Source organism: Varroa destructor, unplaced genomic scaffold (genome assembly GCF_002443255.2).
Source record: "Varroa destructor unplaced genomic scaffold, Vdes_3.0 BEIS01000005.1, whole genome shotgun sequence".
Lineage (NCBI taxonomy): Eukaryota > Metazoa > Arthropoda > Arachnida > Mesostigmata > Varroidae > Varroa > Varroa destructor.
Genome location: NW_019211458.1, coordinates 34,049,833 through 34,067,512, shown reverse-complemented (window position 1 = coordinate 34,067,512; position 17,680 = coordinate 34,049,833). Strand labels below are relative to the sequence as shown.

Here is a 17,680-nt window from a genome sequence, read left to right as displayed (position 1 = left end):
TTTCTTTGCGTCTTCATTGCCCTCTTTTATTTAGCATGACCAGGCGGCGCCGTAGGGCGCCATCAGTGAATGTCGACTTGGCTTTTTGGCTTGTCTTCGGTCGCCCCGTGCTGTGTGTCACACTAGTAGTTTGTCTAACACTGGCAACACAGCTACTTGTATCGGTCGCTGCGATATTATAGCGACTATGGTACCATATATAGTATTAATTCAGTAAAATTTCATCGCCTTTCAGCTAGGTCGCATAACATATTCTGCACAAGTGTATTGTTCGTTACAACTCCAGGAAAATTTATTTTTGCCAATGGTTAAGGTATTAGTTTTCCTAGCTATGTAATATAATGGGTACCGATACAGCGACGTGTCGTCTCGCCGTTGCTACGGTCTACGCGATTGGCCTCCACGTATCTCTAGGCTGGGGCTGATGATGCGGTATGAGAGTAGTTCAGCAGCTAATGCTCAGAATACGTAAGAGAGATACAATACTTGCTTATGTGTCTGCAGATCGTACAACATGCTGGTTTCCTTATAGCAATCTCAAGCTGGAGAAAACGAGCGATTCCGGAAAGAGGTACAAAACGAAGTCCATACATAATTCAAATAAAAAAAACAACAATAGGACGCGTTTCTGAGGTCGTATGAAATCTGAGTTTACTTCAAAAACTACCCATTGTGAATTCTGGAGGTAGTTTGCACTTTATAAAAAAATCAACTGAACTCGAGACGTACAAGGCCGCTTGACAATAGAAGACAATTTCCCTTCACCTTCATGATCTGAGGGAGAAGGCAGGAGAAGTATGAACTAGGTTTAATCAACGCAACGCGATATAAGAAATCTGAGGGGCGGGCGGTAGCTCTGCCGGTGCGAGTTGTCAAAGATATGTGGGCGGGTGGCTAGACCAATAAGAGGCTGTTAAGCCGCAACGTTAAGTTACCATAGAGTGCATTTCAAAGCGTTTCGGCCAATTTGTAAGGCTGCCGACACTGGGTTTATCAATAACCCCGGTTTCTCAATAGAGTAACGCCGATGAAGTTGAGGTTTTGAATCACAGCTGTAATCACGTGTCTGACCATAATAATTTGTCGATTTATAAATTGATGATATTAGATTTTATATGTAAGAACTATTTTTCATTTTGAATGTTTAATAGCCTAAAGTGAGCTGACGTTAGCTTATATTATTAGTTGAAAAAAAAAGGATTTGAACCCAAACGAGCGGCAAGCAGCAAAACAAGAAAACTTGTGTGTTTATAATGAGGCCAACGGGATATCGTTCTTATTTCTACGAAGTCGGTAAAAAGTCGGGTAGCCGTCTTGCTTGACCTCAGAGTTCACGTAACAACAAAGCTGGACTTCATGAATACACTTTGCTGCTGGGCCGACATCGTTTATAGCCATCGAAGACGAAATCGATTAGCGCTCAAATGCAATCACCCATCTTAACCGGTAAATACGGATCACATATTTGATACAAACCGGACACCCTACCTGCTTTAAACCGAATGACGGAGGGTTGCGAGCGCTAGTGTGTCTAGGAGACTGACGAAAAAAGCCACTTTTCATTGTCGTTTAACTGATCAAAAAGATGCGTTGTCATGACACACAACTGAAGCAATTTAAATTAACCAATTATTACAGTTTGGACCATAAAGGGAGACGATACCGATAGCCGTGGGACTATGTTTGGGCTAGCTCTTAGCTCAATACTCGATTGAACTTTCGTGTTTGTACAAGCCTAGGAAGCGAACGTGATCAAAACACGTCCTTGCCGCAATTATTAGTGTTGTTGATAGCTATAAAGATGAACACGATCGGACCAACGCACATTATGCTATGTCTGTACAATACCGCAGAATGGCATATGGTACGACCCAAAAGCGTTGGGCATCGTCAGCTTGACTGCCGGTGGCTCGAGTCAGCCATATTCGATCATGAACGAAATACAAAACGAACCGCCACTGGCATGAGTAAGCTGTGTTATAGTTTCTCATCAGCCTCATCCTTTCGCTTTCTGAATTAGTTGTGATTATGCTTTGAGCATTGCCTATAATGCGGACAAACAAACATGCAGCCCTCACGCAGCTTACATTACGTCTTAGCCATGCAGCAGCGGTAGCAACGACACAGAAGATGCTGGCCAAAAAAAGTACGATACTGCCCCGCAAAGACCAGCAGCAACATGGGAAGGGACATCAACCACCGTTCGTCGAACCAAAGAGTAGGCGAAACGAGAAGAGAAACAGAGGGCGGAAGGACCGAGACGTTAGCTGGAGACGCGTTCTAGTCATATCTATAACAGATGGCGATGCTCACTCGTTAAAGCAAACAATGAGGTACACAGCCTTCAACCCAATATAAATATGTATTAAGATCAATATACAAACAATCTATAGCCGCACCATGGAGCTGTCGACGGCAATGGTTTAATCTGAATCTTTACGTGTAAAACGTGACAGACACACAACGTGAAATAGGTGAAAGATGAATTTCTTTTCCATACTTTTTTTTTCGCATATCGTTTGCTAGCACGAACTGCTGTATGTGGTAGCCTTCTTTTAGCATAAATCTGATACCAATTACCGATGAATAAGATTATTTTTAACCAAAAATAACTGTCGTTGTGTATTTATTTTAAGGGATCTGTCTATGCTTCGATGCCATCCCTATAAGACATCAACAAGCCTGCAAACAATGGCCTGTGAAATCTTACTGGAACTGCTTTTGTTTCCTGCCAATTTTGGTAAAAACAGCTTGTACATAATCCCAGACTCGCCCTCTATCGTCCATTAAGACACAGAGAAAACTGCAACAGTCGAGACAGGGTTTCTTCCGGCGTTAACACCCGCTAGTGCGCCAACTGCCTTTTGTTCTCGAGTGATCCGACACCACATACAACCATTCTCCAGCGTCAGTCTCTAAAATGATTCGCGTTGTTTAGCTGCATGGCTACATCTATGGTGTACATATAACGAGCTCTGCCTAGCTGCGTTTCGTTTCCCTATGTCTCGAGGAAGTCGCATGTCTAGATGGACCAAGGAATACCTTGCAGTCGCAGGCCCCTTGCCAAGCTCAGCAAATCTATCTTACTAAGGTGTGCCTTTTCTTAACGTACAACAATCACTACAGCTAGTCTAGTGCTACTTTCCTTTGCGTCAAACACAGACAAATAGATATACAGACATATAAACACAGGCACACAGTCAACGAGCGCCTATCCTGTCGCTTCGACGACGACGCAGCCAATCTACCACATCAATACGAAAAACAAAATCGTGATTTGGCAGCAGGTGCGCAGAGAAGCATACTCGTTCTGTGGGTAGGCACAAATGGTGAGCTATATAGACTCATTCCCCAACCACCTGTTACACACGTGCAATACAATATATAATGGGTACAACGAAGTGCATACCCCTCGTTTGCTAGGGAAATCTCAGCCAGAGTGTCAGAGCAAAGCAGTAACCGATGGAACTACCTCATACGCTTCGTCGCGTGCTCGGATACGATTTTTGATCGTTCAAGAAACGTTCGTCGGTCAGTTTGCAGAATGATTCAAGATTTATGGGCAGTTACCGTCATAAGCAAATAACCCGTCGAGCCATGGTAAGAACAAGTTGTCCGCATACGCCTGGCCATTCACTGCTCGACGCAGGGTGCACGCGCGGAGGCAGACACCCAGCCCTATCTGAAACAGTGCAGACAGACATAACCCTAATAAATGTACAGGAAGATGCCAACTGGCTACATACGAACCGGACAACTCATCTTTTTGTATCATGTACGTGCTTTTATTGTATGGACGGATGCCAGGACCTACAAAGGCGAAACTCTACATTCATCTCTGCTTCTTATTTATTATTCACTGACTGGTTTGTTGGAAATAATTCTTCGCTACAGGCCTTTTGCTTATTTAAAAACGTAGTAACAGGCATGTAGGTAAGTGAATTAGGCCCGATCGGTCGTATACAGTAAGAGTATATTGGCTTGGTAACGAACAGCGTCGATGCCAAACGGAGAGGATAATTGACCTGAGCTGACTAGCGCGTGTATTGCAGCTGTATGAACGATACAGTATTGTACCTGCTCCTTTAGGCCACAACAAGGGCAACAACAGGAACGAATCCGTGATTTTAGGAGTAAATAGCACGGCATAATACACTACATAAAGTTAAGCCTCATATGCTCCTCTAATCTGAAATAAACACTATTTATGCTTACTCTACTTTAATAATGTTTACTTGCTTTACGACTGACAGATGGGATATTTACTACTTAAGTCTCCTCCCTTCAAACGTGTATAAATCTGGTGTTGCATATTGATGAAAAGGAAACCTATGCTGGGCTATTTGTGCTTAATCTGCAGACAATCAGAACGGCATCCATTCAGCCTATTGAGAGTTTTCACATGTTAACTATGATGCCCTATACCAATTCCATAAAGAGAGCTATAAACAACAAATGTAGCCTTTTGAAGTTGTACTTTAATATACTTACTAGCTATTTAAAGGTTAATTCAAAATAAAACCGCATGTAGTCTAGGAACTGACAATTGGTTCGCTATTTACTGCAATAAAAGGTTTCTGGAGCTAATGAATAACGCTACATACGCATGAACCCATTGTTCGGACACACTGTTCTTCTCACGTCCTTAGATAGCCGTAAAAACTGAGCCATCCGCGCGTAGGGAGAGTATATAATAAATACACGTCTCACCGCTGCTGGTGTTTGTCAATCAGATAATAAACTTAATTTTTTCTTTTCAAGTTTAACTAACATTGGCCGAAGTCGCGGTCGCTTTTCGAGCATGGCTTTGCGCTAGCGGTAGCAGCTGAAGCGTTATCCGAACAACTATAGCATATAGACAAAAAAAAACCGGCGAAATACAAGGTGAAATTAAGCCAGTTTTTTTTCTTATTGGGCGTTTGTTGTCATCAGCAGTTGCCCTACATACGAGTATCAATGACAGTCTGATTTGCTTAACTAGGACAGCGGGTGAAAGTAGATTATATTGTAATTATGAAACAGACACTATTGACACGTCTGACTGTCTAAGTTTAAGTCAAGTATCGTTTTATATCAATGACTGTCAAAGGCCAAAGCCGTTCTTGCACTACATATGTAATGCAGAATAGTAACTCCTTCAATGGGCAAATAGAACTTACAATTGTTAATAAGAAATTGGTTCAGTATCCCAGGCGAGAAAAACAGAAAATGAAAAGTAGTGTTAGTAGCGAAGGTGATCAAGGGATTGTTAGTTGGTGCGGTTGAACAAAGGCAACTAGCTTCATTCGACAGTTTCTACGTCGCACAGAAAGTTACCAGAAACGTTGCGTAACAAACATCAGTGGCTGCCTAGTTATAAATAATGAAGGATATATGTGCTCATGACAAGATGATATTTTTGTTGATACTGGTCCAATCAAAACCCTTTCGAAGCATATAATAGCTTCGGAGGCAATCGGTGGTATAATAATTATTATTATCATCATCAATATTGTCACAGTTCTATTTGCTTGATTCTATGCAAAATCGTCTCTTTGCTTGATTTGAAATTCCTAATCTACCCGCACAAATTCGTAAACATAACAGGCTAATATTTTACAGACGGCCCGTGTTTGTGTGATGACATCATCGCCATTCCGGTTCATGCTAACGTAGATTATCTCCCAGACGCTTGTTGCGGCCGAAAATACTTTGATGATACTTCAGCAACTTTTGTTGTAGTACTTCAGCCGATGAAGCCTTCCGACGTCGTCATGGTAATATGAGTGTGAGAATGTGAGTATCCAAGAAGGCGTGTTTTTGTTTTCCCTGCTTTCTAGTTTATTCATCCAGATGTCTTTGTGAATTTATTCGTGCATGCATGCATGCACGCTTGTTTCGGCCCTTGAACGGCTCCATCCTTCGATCTGTTTAGTACTCGAACGTTCATTTTTGTATTGCGCGCAGCAATGAAATAGGAAGCCGACATACTTTACTTGGAGGTGATAAAAAAATTTTCACTTCGGGCTTCGATCGACACTATCAGGTCAGTAACCAGGTAAAAAAACATTTATGAACAAAGCACTAGTTTAGAAGGAACAAACCAATAAAGAATATTTATAAGCCTCAGCTCATTTAAAGTTACCGAGGTGGTAATGATAAATCCACTCTGTTGGTAATGTGTACGTTGCAGTTGTCGCTTCAAGGTACTGTCCTAAGTTAATCCTGATTAAGTTGAGGGCGGTTACTGATTTTCGATGGGAAGAGTATTTTTGCCTGGTCGGCTGTTTAGGCTAAAGAAATTAGTCACGGCCAGTGTATCCCCCGAATTTGACGTTGGCGTCTCATAAAGGCCGCAACAGATCTTTCTAGACTCGCATATGCAAACCAGAGTTGGCCGGCACAATCGTCATATACTTAATCAGATCATCGATATACCATTAACTACGGCCTACTATAATACATAGTAACTTTATAGTCTTCGGTAAACAATGCTAGTCGATGCTTCATTTGTTCACATTAGTAACTGTCGGATAAAAAGACCATTTTGTTTCTCAATTCCGTTCAAAGGTCGCGGCTCGAGTACCCTATCATATACAGGCTTCTAATAAAAATTTAAGGTATACCAGGCAGCAAGGGTCCGAATAAAATATACAAATTAATGCTTCATCTCAAGGGAAATCATGCCCGTAGCGAAATTTCGTAAAACCTTGTTCGAACTATGTGGCTTGTATTTATAGAACTGCCGCTCGGACATGAAACACTTGTCCATCATCCCGTAAACAGATCTGAAAAATTTGCAGTAGGTAACACTTGCACTAACTATGGAAAAATTTCGCATACCTGGTTTCTATGAGCCTTACAGCCCTTTAAAAAAAAGAGGAACCAAAGGGAAAAGCAACACTCGCAAGACGACTGAGCTATTAAGTTAAAGAATCAATAAAGAAAATTTCGTTTTGCGTTTTGAATATATATATATATATTTTATGACTGGCCCTTTCACCCCTCACGAAAGAACGGGTAATTTTGCCTTTAATAGAAAATAATCGCAAATGACTAAAGTATTGAATCCTTGAAATACAGTTACCTCAGGTTTTGCAGCTCGGCCTCAGAAGGGTCAGAAAACCTCACTATTGTTTGTTAAGGGCAAAAGTCACAGGTTTTTCATTTAGTATGATACGGCGTACCTCCGTTGGAATAAGAAGCGTTGGCAACCGCACGCAACCTTTTGCTCTTCAATCCCTTTCTCACTCAACTTACTTTTAGCCCGTGTGCTACTAAAGCCTCGCCAGCACCCTGGAATATTTCGACACATTTTTCTTCATGTGATACCTCAAGAAATCATTGAATCATTCACACTTTCACGTCATTCACTATGGCACTTCTACCTGCTTATCATTAGGATCACTGATATGTCGTTAGCCAAACTCCGCAGTCCAATAATTGCCATATTTCGTTAAGTGTCACATTTTTCTCACTTTATTCTGCATTCAAAGCATAAATGATTAATGCACGAATTAACCAGACTCGATTTCGATTGCTTTGTCACTAGGTCAGCACTCCCTCGACTTGTTAGTGATTCCACTCGTGCTCTCGTATATATTATACTAAACTTGTATGAATCAAAACTGTTGGCCAGCTTCCTTTGGTGTTCCTCCCTCGATCCGTGGGGGCCTCTTCGTGGTAACGGCCGCGGTGAGGTTAGCAGTGGCCCTTTGTCCATTCGCAACCGGCCCTCTCCCATTAGTCCGACCATCGAGCAAAGGTCCCTCCTTTCTGCCAATCTGCCTGTCCGTAGTGATTGTAGTACAAGTAGAAGTTAAACTCAATCGGCTTTCGGTGTCGGCATAGGCCATCGTCTACTGGCGCACGGATCTACGACCCCCAAATTCACTACGCCCAAATCATTTTCCTAAATAAACATTCACATAATCACACACCCGCTTCTTTTAGGAAGAACTTTGCTGCAGATTCCTACTTGAAAGTCTACCTGCTGTGTACGTCGCCGTCAGGATTGGCATCGGATATACTTCTATATCGGCGACACCACTATTGTCCCAGGATGAACTGAGGGATTAATGTCGCATGCAGCTGTGTGTACAAAAGTGGCCATTACACCCCAGCAAACATCGTCATTACCTTAGTGCCCCTAGAAGTACGACAGTAGCATATAGGCTGTTGTGTAACGGCTGATAAAAACAAAATAACAAAACCTGGCGGGGCACAGAAGCTCAAAAAAGACGACGTCTATTTATTTCGTTAGCTCTGTACTACAGCAGCCGGCTTAGAAGAATTCATGTAGCGGCGACCCCGCCCTGCATCGAGTATTTTGTCCACTTCCGTAGGAAGGGCATCAGACACCAGCTAGCCCTTAGCGATTCGGCAGCAATCTTGCCCCGAAAATTCTAGCCGTACACCGTATATAAGAACCCGATAACCACCACGAACCTGCGACGAAGTGGTTTGGTAATGGCAGCTGGCTCGAAACAGACCAAGTTAACAATAGCCAAGCGGTGGCGGCAACAGCAGCAAAACGATACACATGACTGCCACGTCGTTCATCTCTCACGAAATTACTTGCACGGCTGTTACAATATTGTTATTGCTGCTCAGTAGACCAACAAGGGCAGTTACCATAACACACCAACTTATCAACTGGCGCTGGCATAACCGATTGAACTCTAGGTACAAAAACATAGGTATGGCGTCATAGAGTAGGCGTTAGCGTCGTGCGTCCCAAATTGTGTTTCTCCATCGAGAGCAGCTCTAGCTATACGACGCCATCTACCCGTGACTCCATCAGCCTTCACCGGCGCCTGTCACTCTCGTGCATATCGCAGGCTCTGACGTGTACCAGTAGCATAGCTGCTGATGACAGAGAATGGCGGTAGCCAACTTCGTTGCTGGCCAGTAGAGAGCCAGCACGAATATTACCTAGTTAGCTTACTCCGTCGCTACTACTGTTACTTGGTAGACGGTAGCCACAGCGATAGAAGAAGCTCTCTGTCGAGCTACTTCTCAGTATCGCATTCTTGTTTCACTGATCCATATGGACGGTCATCGATTGATGGATCATGATCATCATGATCATCATCATAAAATCCTTAGTCACACTTTTTTCTTTTCTATCAGCTTTTGCTCCGTTCTGCTATTCGCATATGGCTGGGCTAGACATGTTGTAAGGTATCAAACGAGCCAACCTATAAGAATGGAAAATAAGAAATTGACATATTGAGCTGTTGCAACAAACAAAACAGGTATAGGCCGTAGAAAACGAAGCCTGGTTTCATTTTTAGAGCGACTAATATTACCTGTACTTTGAACAAAGTGGACGAGTCGTCTGACGCGACGTTGAACGACGGAAGATTCGAAATACTTATTCTTGATGCAGTTTTATAGAAAATGTTGACGAACAGTACATTTAACTGGCTTAAGATTTTTTCATAATACTTTTAGCGCTATGTTAAGACAAGCTAGTCAGGAAAAGCCCGTAAATTCCAACAACGGAAACTATTACACACTATCGTATCTAATCAATAAGCTTGTCTGAACATTAGCTAGCCACTGGCCTGGCACTGATAGCATAAAAGGGAAATTCCACGTTATAATTTCAGAACCCCTGAAGTTGAATTTGTGATTGATAATACGAGTAGGATAGAGTATGATTGTGTACCACGAACGGATCAGCGGCGAGTGATGACAGAACCAACGCTAAACATAAAACCAATCCGATTGCTTGCCATCGTTGATGTAACGATATGAAAGTATACCATTGCACTTTTGATACAGCAAGATCTGCGAATGATAAAGCGTTTCTGGGCCAAATGTGCGCACTCATATAAAAAGCAAACATTTTTGGTAGAAAGCAACCCCGTGAGACTCTGTTGCATCTCTGCCAAAGCAAAGAGCCAGCCTGACAAGGACAGTATCCGCGTGTCCTGCGCGTGAAATCATAAATAAATAATATGGCGATGAGCGATCACCAATTACGGCGCAGGAAAACTTGTGGTCCAGACAGTATCAGCCACAAAAAGCGTTCTACGGCATCGGGTGTCACACTCTCAATGCGTCCATCAAATCTGCTCATCCTTTTCTGTCATTCAGGCCATCAGAAGCCCTAAAAAAGCAAGAGACATGAAGCAGACAGTTTCACATCATCGAAGGGCAATAAGGCCGATGGCGGGCTGCTAGTCTGACGCCCGTGACGGCCACAGTGCCGGCGTTTGCTGTGCAAATATCTACCAATTGCAAAAATGCTAAAAGTGGAGACCATTTGACTAAAACTAAATGTCGATTGTAACAAATAGAAAGGCAATAGCGACCACGATATGTAATAATCTTTTACTTTGTCATTGTCAGAGTAAATTATTATGGACTGCACAAATTGTCCCTGTATTCTGTGGTTTGCTTCGCTGTTCAACTTGGGACTGTGTGTGAATGTAATCACAAGGTTGTCTGGGATCGGATAAACCGAGACGGGTTGCCTGACGAGAGCTAGACTGAATTCTTAAAGGGATAAGATACTGCGTTCCACATGAAATGTGGTTTAAAAGTCAGACACCATTATTGAACTTAACTACTAAATATCATAAATCGCTAAGACATTAATCATTCAAGGCATCAACCATATAGCGCTGCTAGAAGGACATGTTAAAGATGCAACTAAGCTTCTGTTTCAATAATATGATAATATTAATGTCGACATTTTTAGGGTGAAGTTGCGGACTCAAAACCTTACGTTAGGAAGGCTCATACTTCGCTTCAAGTACTTCCAGGTCTATAAGAACCTGAAATAGTTATGCCCTCATTACATGAGCATTACGTATTCTTCCGGCGCTCAGCAACACGGACTAGGCAATTCATCTTTCTCTGGTTGCTGCTATCAAAGGGTGCGCTGGCTACAAAATCATCAGTTCGATGTAGGTTATGATTATCTAATTTGTAATTGAAGCGGGCGTTTAAATAACAAAACATGTGCCATTGTGACGCTCGTATATCTGACCACCACAATATTGAGCTCAGTAAGCACAAACGCAGCAAACGGCAAAATAGCAATGTAAAATATTACCAACAGGTGTCTTTGATCAGTAGCAAGTTGAATAGAATCATTATTAACGGTTCTAAAAGTAAAATCCTTCATAGTTGATAAATCAAAAAATATCGTGTCACCTAATCTGTCAGAGAATCTGTTAAATCGATGTTATCATCCATCTTACTCTTACTTTTCTCGTTTCGGAGGCTGTTATACCTTTTTTAATAAACCATAGCAATCCTTCGGTTGCTTGTGCACCTACATTTAGTCAATGTTTCAATCTATCAAGTTTATGTGATTCTTAGGTAACATTGGACCATGCTGTCTAAACTTGTCACTAAAACGTCCATCTCTTAATGCAAGTAAATCAGCCCCACCTATGCTATAAACAATAACTTTTTCTATACCAAATTTTGCGAATTTTAGTTTAACTGCCCTTTAATTGTCTGCGACGTCTTTCCTGTTCGTTTGTGTATCTGTATCTTAGTTAGTCGCCAGTAATGCTGAGGTGCCAGTCCATCGCACCGATCAATGGCGCCACCAGAGACGTTTCGAATTTGTCCCAACCTCCTTCCTTGCCTCCTCTGCAATACTAGCAAAAAATAATAATCGTTTCGAATTTACACATACTAAAGCGTCGCATTACAGAGCAAAATACCAGTACTAGCAGCAGTGGGCTAGAAATAGCAGACGAGAATCGCTACGTGCTTGCAATCTCATTTTAGAATCCCCGATGCATCTCTTGAATAAACATAACTTCGAGACTATGACAAGATATCTGTCAGCGTAACTGACAGCTGCATGCGCTTACCATCGCTACCTTTGGCAGACATCCGAACGCCGCTTCGGCCGTTAGTAAACAGAAGGAGTGCGACTGTCACTTGACAGCAACCGATTAAGTTAATTATGTTCATGTGGCAATTACTTCTTCCACACAAACGTTTATACTTATGCGAAATTAAAAACATTAGCATTTCCCTCCGTAAAGCCACTCTGGCTACTTACAACGTTGTAGAGCATGTTACACAGTGTAAAATGAGTACTTCTCGATCACCCGCGCAATACAAAAGCGATAACTGATTGATGAGCTAGATTTCAATTAGATTCGCCCTCTTTTATAATAATAACTCATACACCTTTGAACGCTTTTCTTATTAGAACAACCACAATTTTACGTTGGCACAGTTACAGGTCTTGCTGAAGCATTTCTTTTGCACATCATTATCAATAAAACGCATCGTACAATTTATGGACAAAGCACGTACATAAAACGTTGAAAAAGTACAGCTTCAATACAGCACCGAAACTTCATTTTGTCAGTGAGTTCACAATGACAATTCCATTAGCATTTACGACGTCATTGTATACACCCTCCGTTTCAGTTTATCTTTCACACCTTAAGGTAATCGAACTGTTCAAACTTCAATTAGTCCTTTAAACAGCAGAAACAAACGTACGTTTTTTTTGTAGGATAGAAAGAGGTTCCATGTAGTATAATATTCTCTTCAATACCTTGTTTACATGTTTATGCTCAGTGATCCTGTTGCATATAAGTGAATCAATCGCATGTCGCTTAAGTCAACGACATCATAAGCGTTCAGACGTAGACAACCAAGGGGCCCCCTGCTGATTTTTCTGACAGTGGACATATGAGACTCGCTGTTTGCACAATTTCAGCATTCATCCAAGTTTTCTCCGATGTGCCGGAATCCAATGTGCGACTGTCCAATTCCAATCATTTCCTTCAAGCAGATTTCTCAAAGGAGCTGAGAATGAATCCGTGCTATGATCCGATAGTTCATTCTCGATCAGAGTCAAATTGCGATTCGTGATTTACTAACTAATCTATAATGATTGTTACTGGTTCGAAGAATCAATGGTCCCACAACGAACAGCAACTACAATGACCACTGAATGCTCCAAGCCTACGCACAAGCGCAGAAAAAAACTACGACAGGATTTGTCTATTGAATAAATAAAAGCCTCAACTGAACCTTAGATCAAAGCCTAACACGCTGCAAAGAAGCAAACTTGAATCAACCTGGAGCACAAAATAAATCGCATAACGAACACAAGCATCTGGGCAACGTTCGTGATCCCCTAGACGTCAGCTCATCTTTTTTCTGTGAGAAAGGCTCACTGTTGATTTTCTACTTTAGCCGTCACCGGTATATGAACATAATTGTACTACGCCGGATGTGACACACTCGTTGAAGACGAAAAGTGGTTTCAACAGGGCACCACCCCTACTGCAATCCTCGATTCTGTTTAACTACAACAAGCTGTGACACTTAAAATTGACGGGAACACGACCATAAAGTCAGGGCGGAATCAACACACGATACGGGGGCTGAAATCAAAAAGGCCCCGATGCACCAAAGAAAAACCATTGACTTTGAAACATCGACTATGTACTGGATACTAAATTAGGAAATGCCAGGGATTAATCGCAGTAAAATGATTCTACTAAACAAAGACTACAAGCGGTCATTCTATACAATAAGGGAATTCATAACGTTTAGGTGCTTTAAAGCTTAGTGGGCAACATATCTGCACGCTAATCTTTGGGACACGTTATCTTCTAGGTTCGAACCCAGGCATAGACAGACAGAATTTCTTTGGTTCGTGATGGGTGGAAACCAGCCGTCTATCTGACGGATTGCCTAACAACGATACTGGACGTAAAACTCAAAACCTAGTGCTTGAGAAGCACCTTAAAGCTACCCTAATTTGCTTATACATGACAAAGCGAGAATCTTTTTGGTTTTCCAATTGGCTCATCACATAAAAATGTTTGCAGGTAATAAGTCGAAGCACATAGAGAAAATAGTCTACACAGGAGTACGCCGAGGATGCAAATGGACAATTTACAAGCTACCGAACTCGTGTATGTCCCATCAATAACAATCACACCTGAAAACTGCCTTTAAACCTTATTAGTTAGTTTAGAATAGGTAAATTTAGTATTACGGTCAGACATGGAGTAGATATATGCTTGTTTTACGTTTTGATCTTTATTCGGCCTGTTGTACATGAACTACCGTCGTGTCATTTGGAGTATTGTAACAAGACGTCATCGTTACACACATAGGACGAAACGCACTCCTCTATCAAGAAATCCAGACAGCTCTTAAATTAGTAACGGAATCAACAATGTGCCATACAGAAGGCTACCGAAGAATGAGCTGTAAGAAAAGAGCGAAACTGAAGAGGAACTGCCTATTCCACCACTATGTCCCTCCCTATATAGTCATATCCTCGATGTTTCGAGCGTCAAATGAGCCCTAGCTTGATCAAATTAAAAAATGGGCCACAGCCTACCATTAAATGCTTCGACAAAACGGTGAAAACGGATCGAGAAATGGTCAAACAGCTACCTGCTTCAAGTCTATTATGCAAGCCGCCCGTACAAATATTGCTGGTAAATAGAACAACGATAAGGTAAACTAGAACCAAATCTTAATCAGAAAATTATATGGGAACAGTACATGAATCTATTAGGTATTCATGTGTACGTATCTAAAGGTACAGCTTGTCAAAGGACAGCAACTGTGGCTGAGGTCAACAAACCACTTAGGTAAACCCAACAATTAGCAATGATGATAATGAACACACAATAACCTAGCGATGGCAGCAACAAATGAGGCAATCCGAAGAATAGTTAACGGAGGCTTAAGTATTTGGAAAAACTGAAAGAAAACTAAGAATATTTTCTTGAATTGAGCTTCCTTGGGATGGAGTCGACTTTTTGCTCGTGATAGTTACGAAAATGGTTGCAGTAAGCCTCTTATTAAAACAAGAAGCCACGCACACACAAATTTGCATAGGCATAGCTAACGAGAATATTTATTCAAAAGAAAAATAGAATGAATTAGTTTACCAACATCAGTAATAACAACAATAATAAGTTAGGAAGCGACAATCTAAAGAGAAAGATGATACAATGGATTATACTAGTGCCAAGACATCGAGGCAACAACAGCAACAACATGAATTAATACAATCGTCTGAACGATCAGAACGATACGATGTCGACGGCAACGACGACTTCGACGTCAACGATTTACTACCGGCAAGAAGCTCAGCCAGCAGCATCCCTTCAAGCAAGGCCGCATCACCTTTACTACGCCCAACCGTCACAGCCTAATCTCAGAACCCATGTAGGAGCTCCCTGCTGAAAACTCGCTTCAGACAACACGACTCCGTGAACGACAAGTGAGAAAAGTTCGTAAGATGGTGACATTGTATGTATGTATATACAGAGATAGATGGACAGAATTGGCCAGCAACGAGCGCGGGGATCAACGACTCCGTGGATTGGGAGACCAGGGTGAAGACAAAGGAGAATCTGAAGATAAACTGTAAGATCGTGATAGCGATGATGATAATGCCGACGGTGATGTCCGTGGTAGCCACGTTACGAAGGTCTCCGTTCTCGTAATTGTCGTTGCCGTTGAAGGCCTCGTCAAGCAGACAACGAAGATATGCGAGTTTTGTTTTTGTTGTTGTTGTTTTCTTTTTTGCCTGGTTGTAGTCTTCGTATATGTTTTGTCGTTGACTGGCTGAACCGTTTTTCCGCTGTTTAGCTACTATCTATGTATTTATTGGTAGTTGCGTTGCCTTTGTTAACTCAGTTGAGATGCGATGGTCGTAATCGAGTGACCGTTGTCCACCGGTCCATCTGACGATCCGATGGCTCACCATTGCCAGTTCACGAAAAGAAGCTGTTTAGTTCTGGTTGCTGTGTTCATTCGCCGGCCCGAACCAGCGCCATAAGGCTTGGAGGACGTCGACTATATTCATAGCAACAAGGCGAACCCGACCAAGAAACGAACAGAAACTTTACTATCAACAGCATGAAAAGACTTCTTTAGTGGCTTCCCGTCACCATCATCATCGCCATCGAAATTATCATGACGTAAAGATGCTGGATGCCTGGCTGGTTACTGCCGTCTCGGGAGGACTCAGCATAATCATCGAGGCGTCACTGTTTCACGGCGTTAGACTGGCTTTTGACTCATCAGCCCATACGTCTCAAAGCGCCGTTTTATCTTCTACCTTTTCCTTTGGTTCTTTTGCTGCTTCTCGAGTCTCTAGATATCCGCATCTAAGGTTAGGCTGACGACGAGCGGATCCAGTGAAGCTGGTAGCTGCCATAGACAGAAGTGCAACTCCCGATAGAGCTACTATATAGATATTTGCTATATTAGTGACGTGATTGCTTAGACACATGCTCTTTATATCACAACTCCGTAGCAGGAACGTTTCTAGGGTTACATTGAAAAGAAACACCAAATTTAAAAATGGGTGCGTAAATGAGTGGTAAAATAGTGCACTAAAGCAACTAGTAGGCTGGTGGAGAAGCCTGTTGGTACACCTTCACCATAAGACCAGGCTCAGAATCAGAAAAGCGTTCGTTATGTTATACATCTACGCATTCGATCGGATTCAGCAAGCCGTTAGAAATGGTCACGAGGCTCTTAAAGGCGAATCATCTGTTCACACGTGTAAAGCGGAAAAATTCTGTTTCCGGTGATGGCGACGTTGTCCTAAGGCGTAAGCAGCCATGCGGAAAGACGATAGTACGAGACGTCGATAGGCCACGTAGGAACCGTTTCGCTTCACGATAGTACCGAGCAGATTACTAAAAGCGGTCCTTTTTTTTAACGATACCGCGCCTATACCAGAACGTCTGGCATCCATATTGTCGTAGAGCTCACATATAGCCTATTTTGTTGAAAACACACAGCTGCATACCTAAAAATATGTTCTTTGACACAAAGAAATAGAAACCCGCCGCAGGGATTATTATATACCAGGGTACTACTTACATATATGCAGATACATTTACCGATGTCCGAGCATATTTGTTAGCCTGATAGTGAAATGGTTCAACTAGTTCATAAAGCTATTGATTTTTATATTTAGGCGAGTAACGCAGCAAAAATGTTCAATCAGGGACATCAAAACGGGTTATAATAAGAATCGGACAATATTCATCAACGGTACCTGTGTGTAGGGCTCACTGGCTGCCTCATGTCAATCGTAAAGAACTCGTAAAAAAAAGAATCGTAAAATGCAAATGGTATCATGGTACACGGTTGCAAGAACAGGTAGAAGCGAAAAAGAAGTCAAGGATGGTCCAAGACCGAAGTCATCCCTATATTAGGCCAGAAAATTGCCTGATATAGGAACGCAACTTTCGACTTCAGCGCACACGAGTCCTGTAGTTTCTTAGCTATCTTTACAGTGTTTTTTGCTATGCTCCTGGGCTCATTTCATTCGTTCAAAGGCGCTGGAAGCGAAGCCTGCCGAGAATAATCCAAGCATCACGTCATGTTGGACACTTTACCGCATCAACAATTAAATTTTATTTCCCTATCATGGCTCGTTTCCTGAAGAAGATTTCGTCTGCTGTTCCGCCTCACGGCCGTCCGCAAGGCAGATGATCTGCGCCATTTGGCGATGACAAACACGTGGCCCCCTACAACGCTGCTAGAGCTGCAACAATGAATTTCAACAGCTTGACTACAATAACAATAGAAGACAACTGCGAGGGATATATGTATATCATCGTTAATTATATAGATACTACCGTAAAATATTCAGTAATAAGTCTACTACTGGTCTATGGGTCTGATGCAACAAAAATTTACTCTACTGTCAGCT

General features: G+C 42.0%; 1 protein-coding gene across 6 annotated transcripts in view; it reads right to left on the bottom strand.

Moving 5' to 3' along the window:
* Positions 1-17,680, bottom strand: part of Smurf (SMAD specific E3 ubiquitin protein ligase) — a 52,426-nt gene that overhangs the window by 27,975 nt on the left and 6,771 nt on the right. For 2 of the 6 annotated variants that reach the window (XM_086991051.1, XM_086991053.1), the window contains exon 2: positions 7,067-7,767. The exons of the other annotated variants lie outside the window; for them this stretch is intronic. The gene's annotated coding sequence lies outside the window, so the exon portion shown is untranslated. The remainder of the gene's footprint in view (positions 1-7,066; positions 7,768-17,680) is intronic. 6 annotated transcript variants of the gene reach the window in all.